Source organism: Microtus oregoni, unplaced genomic scaffold (assembly GCF_018167655.1).
Source record: "Microtus oregoni isolate MIOR12 unplaced genomic scaffold, Mior012 000041F_ref0000270, whole genome shotgun sequence".
In the NCBI taxonomy this organism is placed as follows: Eukaryota; Metazoa; Chordata; class Mammalia; order Rodentia; family Cricetidae; genus Microtus; species Microtus oregoni.
This window is the reverse complement of record NW_024543208.1, coordinates 6,475,281-6,485,033: the sequence shown is the minus strand read 5'-3', so window position 1 is coordinate 6,485,033 and position 9,753 is coordinate 6,475,281.

Sequence of the window (9,753 nt, the reverse complement as noted above, 5' to 3'; positions counted from 1 at the left end):
TGAGGTTTTAGTGTTTTGGTATTATTTTCAGCTGTAGATCTGGTCCCAGAATATACACACTGTCCTTTTCCTATAGGTAAAGTTTATGTATGTATGTATGTATGCATACATGTATATATGTATATTTCTATCTATCTATCTATCATCTATCTATCTATCTATCCTATCTATCATCTATCTACCTATCTATCTAGCTATTGAATGATCATCTATCTATCTAACTATACACAAAGGTATTCATCACATTTTGAATCTCCCAATTTAAGACTTAGTTTCTGCAGAGGGATCCTGAAAGAAAAGCTGCCTTCCCTTACCTTTATAGTTGGTTGGAAGCCTAAGAACATAGTTTTCTAAGATGCTGAACTAACACACAATAAATGTTCACTGTGTCCAGAATTGTTAGCTTACTTTTTTAAGGATAGAAACAAGTTCTGTGCAATGTTTTCCTTCCCAAGCAAAAGCTGATTGTCCACATATGTTTTACTTCCTTAAGTCGAAACAGACCAGGTTGGAAGTCAAACAGTTGATTCCAGTCCTAATATTTCTAACACTAAGCACCTCAGCTAATGTGGGAATTCCTTCTGTGTATGTGTTGTTTTATTGGTTAATTAATAAAGAAACTGATTTGATCCTAGAACAGAGCTATGCAGGAACATCTAAACTGACTGCTGGGAAAAAGAAGGCAGAGTCAAGGAGAAATGTAGCCCTGCCAGAGACAGTGCCAGCAGAACATTGCTGGTAAGGTACAGCCATGTGGCAATACACAGATTAATAGAAATTGGTTAATTTAAGATGTAAGAACTAGCTAATAAGAAGCTAGAGCTAAAGGCCAAGCAGTAATTTAATTAATACAGTTTTTGTGTGGTTATTTTGGGGCTGAGCAGATGGGAATGAACAAGTGGCCTTTCTATAGCAAATTGATGTTCAATGTGGGGCCAACTAAATCCACTTAAAACCTGAGAGAGTTTGGGAAGAAATTCTAGACACACACACATACAAAAAAACAAACAAACAAACAAAAACAGAGTTTTACATAGTTTCTTGCTCCATTTTCTGGCAGCAAGTATTTCAGATAGATATTCTTCAGATCTTTCAAAGACTATAGAATATGACATTTAAATGTTTAAGAACTTAGGACTTTTCATGACAATGAAACACATCTGCTCCTGGTAGCACCAATAACTTCAAGAGGATAATGGGCCTCAAAGATGCTCTTTATGGAGTTTGTTAGCCATTTGGGCAAGAAAATGCTCGTGCCTGTACTGCTTGATAAAATGGACATTCAGTACCCACAGAAAAATGACTGCTGAACTTGCCTAAAGAAGGTGAGATGGTCTTTAAGGGTTCCGACTTCAAGAAAGAGTTGTAAGACATTTTGCAGGACACAAAAGAAAGTGACCTGCAAAGTGCCAATATAGGTATAACTGTCTTTGCAATTTCTGTTTTATTGAAAAGTCTGCCAGCTTTGGACCTTGAGATTTCTGTCCGGTGCTCCAATGTGGGTCTCTGTCTCTGTCTCCATTCATCGCCTGATGAAAGTTAATATTCAGGAGGATATTCAAGAAATCTCAAGGTCCAAATAAGGAGCAGACGGAGAGGGAGCACGAGCAAGGAACTCAGGACCGCGAGGGATATACCCACACACTGAGACAATGAGGATGTTCTATCGGGAACTCACCAAGGCCAGCTGGCCTGGGTCTGAAAAAGCATGGGATAAAACCGGACTTGCTGAACATAGCAGACAATGAGGACTACTGAGAACTCAAGAACAATGGCAATGGGTTTTTGATCCTACTGCACGTACTGGCTTTGTGGGAGCCTAGGCAGTTTGGATGCTCACCTTACTAGACCTGGATGGAGGTGGGCGGTCCTTGGACTTCCCACAGGTCAGAGAACCCTGATTTCTCTTCTAGCTGATGAGGGAGGGGGACTTGATCGGGGCAGGGGGAGGGAAATGGGAGGCAGTGGCAGGGAGGAGGCAGAAATCCTTAATAAATAAATACATTAAAATAAAAAGAAAAGTCTGCCAGATACTATGGACCTTCAGGCTGAAGATGGTGCCCCAGTGATACAGAGGAACTTTTGGTGACTATCTAGGCAGTGAGATGTCTTTGTCATTTCTAGAGTTTTGGAAGTTGCTTATAATATTTTTTTTGTTTACTTAAATAATATATCTTTTTGGAGTCTTTGATGGTATTGAATAAAAGATAGTTATAATTGTAATTTTCCTTAGTTATGATTAAAGATAATATAGATATAAAAATTGAAACTATAATTCTTTCTAGAGACCTGTCTTGTTATATATAATTTTACTATGTTAAAGTTAAAATCTTCCCTTTCATTTAAACAGAAATGGGGAGATTATGTGGGAAGTCTTTCTGTATATATGTTACTTTTATTGGTTAATGAATAAAGAAAGTACTTTGAGCCTAGAACAGAGCTAGGCAGGGAAAACTAAATTGAATGCTGAGAAAATGAAGGAAGAATTAGCAAGAAGCCATATAGCCCTCCAGAGATAGATGCCAAACAGAATCTTGTCGATAAGCAACAGACACATGGCAATCCACAGATTAATAGAAATGGGTTAATTTAAGATGTAAGAACGAGTCAATAATAAGCTAAACCTAATAGGCCAAGTAGTGATTTAATTAATACAGTTTCTGTGTGGTTATTCTGGGGCTGAACAACTGAGAATGAAACAGGCAGCTATTTTGTCATAATGAAAATAATGTTTCCTAGGCACTTTGCTACTAGTCAGTAATGTTTTTATCTGTGCTATTCAGGAGACACACAATATTATTCAAAATTAATGTTTATAATTGAAAAGGATAAAATTTAAAAGTCAAATCTATAGTGATATGGGTCATATTTCAAATTAGTTTCTGACATCTATTGACTTAATTATAAATAAAGTAGCATTAAATTTTAGGGTCCTGTGACTTATTCTGCTTCAGTGGAAAGTTTCTTTTAAATGTTTGATTAAGTGCTCTGTTTGTTCTTCCAGAGTCCCTGGATTTAAATCTCAGCAGCCACATAGTGATTAACAATTTTCCAAACTCCACTTTCAAAGAATACAAAATTTTTCTCATCTCTGAAGGTACCAAGAATGCATGATAAATGAAGACACGCATGGAAAACATCCATACACATATAGTAATAAAATGAAACTAAAATAAAATTTAAAACAAAATATAGATTCAATTCCCTTAATAAGTCAAAATTATTTAAACTTATTTTTGTTTGATAATCTTTCATATTATTTCCTTTTCCTGAGAGCTACCAGATATTTTGGGCAAAATACCAACAGGATTTAGTTTATGTTATATTTCTATTTCCTTCCTGAGGAAAACTGTCTCACTGTTAGTCCTCTTCACAATTAGTGAAATTAGGCAGGCAAGACTGATGTTCTCATTGCTGGTTTGGTAGAGTGGGTATCTGAATGAAGCTTGTCTGCTGCCAAAATTTGAACTAGATATCCATAACTGGTCTTTAGTTGCTTAATATTTTCCAGTTTTCTTTAAGCACCTGACTATGAACACTTCCTGCATGACCACCCCGACTCCCATTCTGACTTTTCTTTGTTCCCAGATGCAGGGAGCTTCCTGGAGTTTCATTTATATTTATTTAAGGTAATCTGTTTCCAGTATCTTTAACAAACACCCTCTTAATACCTTTAATCCTTGGACCAAATAGAGTTTAATGAACATATTTCAGAGCAAAGAAGGCATTTTCCTTTTCATGTATTTAACAGATGAAAGTGCAACCATGTAATTAAAAGAGGAAAATATAACCATGTAATTAAAGTTGTATTAGTTTGTAGATTTCCATTAGAAAATTTGAATTTTATTTTCTAGAAGCCATTGTTAAACTGCTCCATCTTGTTACGCTTGCACTGCACTTATCTATGAAATAGTTATTTTCTGCTCATTATTGCTTATTTTTTCTTTAAAATGACAGTTTTGTACATTAAAAATTTTAGTTGCATCAGCATTTTTAGGATTTTCTTACAAAATGCTGAAATATAGTATTTATTACATTACCCACTATACATAATAGTATGACTTGAGGAAGAAAAATGTCATGAGTGAGTGGTCCTCATGTGTTTTATGGTTCATGAATGCTGACAGAATGTAGTGCTAAGCATGGTCAACTTATACACACTGAGTTATGCCTGTGGTCAAGTACATCCTCATGTGTACAGAGGCTTAGTCATTGTGCTACATCACATATCTAAACATGGCTTGTAACTTGAAAATTTCTGCTTGCTCTCAGCTAGCCTCAAATTAAGGAGCCAAATTTGTTCTTTCCTCCTTAATAATAATGCTAACAACCCCCCATACCCTGACATTCAGAGAACATTACTGCCTATAATAGCCATTAGTATTTAAAGAGATTACATTAAAATTCATTTAAAGACCATACCTGCCCCATGTCGATTCAAAAACTATTACTTTCAGGTTTCAGAGTTAGATGAACTTTAGCCAAATTCTTTATAAGTGTTTCATCTCATTATAATTGTGTGTCCCTAACCCTTCTGACTGGAGATCCTTATTATTATTATTGTTATTATTATTATTTTATTACTTTATAAATACTAATCCAAATTCCCACACTCTCCCCTCCTCTCACTCCCTCCACACCATACCACCACTTCCCCTCCAATCTTCATAGATGGCAAGGCACCCTGCTCTATAGAAAGTCCAAGGCCCGCCCTACTAAATCTAGGTTGAGCAAGGTATACATCCAAAGAGAATAGGAAACGAAAAAGCCAGTACATTCAAGAGAGACAAATCCTAGTGCCTCTGTAGCGGCCCCTCAGTCTTCCCCAAATGTCAACCACATTCCGTAGGACTAGTTTGATCTCATGCTCGTTCACTCCCAGTCCAGTTGGAGTTTGTTAGCTCTTATTAACTCAGGAATACTGTCTCAGTGGGTGAATCCCTCATCGTCTTGACCTCCTTGCTCATATTCTCACACTTTGCACTGTTCAACTGGGCCTTGGAAGCTCAGTCCAGTGCTCCAATGTGGTTCTCTGACTCTGTTTCCATCTGTTGTTGGACAAAGGTTTTATGGTGACATTTAAGATAATCATCAGTCTGACTTCAGGGCCAGGTCAGTTTAGGCCCCCTCTCCTCTATTGCTTAGGGTCTTAGCTGGGTTCATCCTTGTGGATTTTTAGGAATTTTTCTCGGGCCAGGTTTCTTGCTAACCCCATAATGGCTCCCTCATTTTTGTTTGTTTTGTTTTAATTTGTTGTTTGTTTGTTGAAACTAGATTTCTCAGTGTGACTGCCCTAACTGTTCTCGAACTCACTTTTTAAGCCAGGCTGGCCTCAAACTCACAGACATCTGCCTGCCTCTGTCTCCTGCTGATATTAAAGGCAGGGAGCACTATATCTGGCCCATATAGATCTTTTTTATTTATATAACTTATTTATTTTATATCCCAACGGCAGTTTCTCTTCCCTTTTCCCATTTCCTTCATCTAGCTCCTGTCTGTATGCCACTCCCAGCAATCCACTCCTCTTCTGTTTCTTTTTGAAAGGGGCAGGCCTCCCTTGTGTATCAACAAAGCATGACATATCACATGGCAATAAGACTAAGCACCTCCCCTTTTATTTAGGCAGAACAAAGAAATCTACTAAGAGGAACAGGTTCCCACGATCTAGTCAAAGTGTTAGAACTAGCCCCTAGTCCCATTGTTAGAGTTCTCACAAATACACCAAGCTACACAACTGTCATACAAATATGGAGGGCTTAGGTCAGTTCCATGCAGGCATCCTGGTTGTTGGTCCAGACTCTCACTTCCTATGAGCCAGGTTAGTTGTTTCTGTGGTTTTCCTGTGATGTCATTGACCTCCTAAAATCCTTTCTCCCTCTCTTCAGGAGAATTTGTTGAGTTTGGCCTAATGTTTGGCTGTGGGTCTCTGCACTTATTTCTATCAGTCACTAGATGAAAGCTCTCTGATGACAATTGTGATAGTCATCTATCTGTTCACAGGAGACTGCTAGTTTAGGCTAAAAAAAAACATGTTATTAATATAAAAACAGAAATATTGTTAAACAGAATCAAATTGAAGATCCAGACAAAAATCCACATAATTGTGGTAGCTTGATTTTGACAAAGATGCCAAAATTATACAATGGAAAAAAGAAAGCATCTTCAAAAAATGGTGCTGGCATATGTAGATGTTGGCATGTAGAAGAATGCAAATAGATCCATATATATCACCCTGTATAAAACTTAAGTCCAAGTGGATCAACATGAATCCAGTTATACTGAACCTGATAGATGAGAAAGAGGGAAGAGCCTTGAATGTGTCACAGGAGACAACTTCCTGAATAGAAAACAAGCAACACAGACTTAAGATTGGCAATTATTAAAGAGACCTTATGGGAATGCAAACTTTTGCAACCACTCTGGAAAGCAGTGTGGCAGTTTCTCGGGAAATTCAGGATCAACCTAGCCTTGGACCCAGCAATACCAGTCTTGGGAATACACCCAAGAGAGGCCCTATCATACAATAAAAGTATATGCTCAAGTATGTTCATAGCAGCATTGTTTGTAATAGCCAGAACCTGGAAACAACCTAGATGCCCTTCAATGGAAGAATGGATGAAGAAAGTATGGAATATATACATATTAGAGTACTACTCAGCAGTAAAAAAAAAAAAAGGACTTCTTGAATTTTGCATACAAATGGATGGAAATAGAAAACACTATCCTGAGTGAGGTAAGCCAGACCCAAAAAGAGGAACATGGGATGTACTCACTCATATTTGGTTTCTAGCCATAAATAAAGGACATTGAGCCTATAGTTCGTGATCCTAGAGAAGCTAAATAAGAAGGTGAATCCAGGTCTAGTAAGTTGAGCATCCAAACTGCCTAGGCTCCCACAAAGCCAGTGCGTGCAGTAGGATCAGAAACCCATTGCCATTGTTCATGAGTTCTAGTAGTCCTAGCTTTCCCTGCCTAGTTCTGTTCTTCCCTGCTATATGTTCAAAGCACTTCTTTATTTATTAACCAATAGAAGCAACACACAGGCAGAAGGACCTCCCACACCAGTCTTAGTCTTTTCCTTTGAGATCCACACTCATGTATTCAGCCTTTCTTTTTCTTTTTTTTTCAGCCTTTCTTTTTCATTACTGAATTCTATCTTTGACAATTTCATGTATTATATGTAATACATTTTTATTGCTTTCACTGCCACTTTTTTGTTAAATTAAAAAATATGTGTATGGGCATTTTTGCCTGCATGTGTGTCTGTGCATTATGTACATGTCTGGTGCCTGCAGAGGCCAAAAGGGTGTCAGGTACCCTGGAACTGAAGTTACAGACTGTGTGGGCTGGGAGCTGAACCTGCATCCTCTTTAAGAACAGCTAGTGTTCTTAACCACTGAGCTGTCTCTCCAGCCCCTCAGTCCTCATTATCTCCTGCCCATACTCCAGTTCTTTCACCATATGCATGCTCATTTGTTGTTGTTCTGTGACCCTCAGAATTTATCCAGGGCTACCTGTGCTCATGGGTTTGGAACTACAATGAAGCCTGGTGGTCTCAGCAGTGTAGATAGCTGAGGTTCTGGAGAGAAGGTTGTCATTGTCTTCAGGTACATTGAACTGTTTCTTGGCATTTCATGGGCATCTCAAAATAAAAACGACTACATCAGAAAGGATTGCTTAGGCTACTCTACATAATAAATCATAAAATTTCTGAGGAATTAGCAAAATAAATGTCATTGTTATTTCATTTAGAACATTGCTTGTGGCAATAGGAGCTATTCGGCTGCCGTGGCGAAAAGGTGAAAAATCGCTATATTCTCATGTACTTTTGGACACTCACTCTCCTTTCCTGGTGCTGAAATGTGGAACTAAGAATTATATTGGCTCTTATTTATTTATATCCTTTTGAGTCAGAGTCTTGCTATGTTGCCCAGTTGGTCTTGAACTAATCATGTAGATCAGGCTGGCCTCAAATTTGCAATCTTGAGTGCTGGGATTACAGCTATTATGCCTAGATTTATGTTAATTTTTAACAGTTCAAATGTTTTCTTAGTTGAGCTGTTAGTTTCGTTGGTAAGATACATTTAATAGAGCCCTAAGAGACTTCTCATGGTTTGATTTCACTGCATGACAAACAGCATTTCCCGAAGTCCTTCAGACATAACTCTAAACTTTTCTTTATTTCTTTTTTTAAAAAATTATTTATTAAGGATTTCTGCCTCCTCCCCGCCAACGCCTCCCATTTCCCTCCACCTCCCCTGATCAAGTCCCCCTCCCTCATCAGCTCTAAGAGCAATCAGGGTTCCCTGCCCTGTGGGAAGTCCAAGGACCGCCCACCTCCATCCAGGTTTAGTAAGGTGAGCATCCAAACTGCCTAGGCTCCCCCAAAGACAGACAGTACGTGCAGTAAGATCAAAAACCCATTGCCATTGTTCTTGAGTTCTCATTAGTCCTCATTGTCCACTATGTTCAGCGAGTCCGGTTTTATCCCAGGCTTTTTCAGGCCCAGGCCAGCTGGCCTTGGTGAGTTCCCAATAGAACACCCCCATTGTCTCAGTGTGTGGGTGCACCCCTTGCGGTCCTGAGTTCCTTGCTCGTGCTCCCTCTCCTTCTGCTCCTGATTTGGACCTTGAGATTTCTGTCCGGTGCTCCAATATGGGTCTTTGTCTCTGTCTCCTTTCATTGCCTGATGAAGGTTAATATTCAGGAGGATGCCTATATGTTTTTCTTTGGGTTCTCCTTATTTCGCTTCTCTAGGATCACTAACAATAGGCTCAATGTCCTTTGTTTATGGCTAGAAACCAAATATGAGTGAGTACATCCCATGTTCCTCCTTTTGGGTCTGGCTTACCTCACTCAGGATAGTGTTTTCTATTTCCATCCATTTGCATGCAAAATTCAAGAAGCCCTTGTTTTTTACTGCTGAGTAGTACTCTAATATGTATATATTCCATACTTTCTTCATCCATTCTTCTATTGAAGGGCATCTAGGTTTTTTCCAGGTTCTGGCTATTACAAACAATGCTGCTATGAACATAGTAGAGCATATATTTTTGTTGTATAATAAGGCCTCTTTTGGGTATATTCCCAAGAGTGGTATTGCTGGGTCCAGGGGTAAGTTGATCCCGAATTTCCTGATAAACCGCCACACTGCTTTCCAAAGTGGTTGCACAAGTTTGCATTCCCACCAGCAATGGATGAGTGTACCCCTTTCTCCACAGCCTCTCCAGCAAAGGCTATCCTTGGTGTTTTTGATTTTAGCCATTCTGACAGGTGTTAGATGGTATCTTAAAGTTGTCTTGATTTGCATTTCCCTGATCACTAAGGAAGTTGAGCATGACCTTAAGTGTCTTTTGGCCATTTGGACTTCTTCTGTTGAGAATTCTCTGTTCAGCTCCGTGCCCCATTTTATAATTGGGTTGATTAGCCTTTTACGTTCTAGTTTCTTGAGTTCTTTATATATTTTGGAGATCAGACCTTTGTCAGTTGCGGGGTTGGTGAAGATCCTCTCCCAGTCAGTGGGTTGCCTTTTTGTCTTAGTGACAGTGTCCTTTGCTTTACAGAAGCTTCTCAGTCTCAGGATGTCCCATTTATTCATTGAGGTCCTTAATGGCTGTGCTACTGGGTTATACGTAGGAAGTGATCTCCTGTGCTATTGGCCCATTTTCTGCTATGAAAATGATAGAACACAATTTTGTCACTGGACCCAAATTTTGTTCTTGCAATTTTTAAATTGCAATTTAATTGAATATT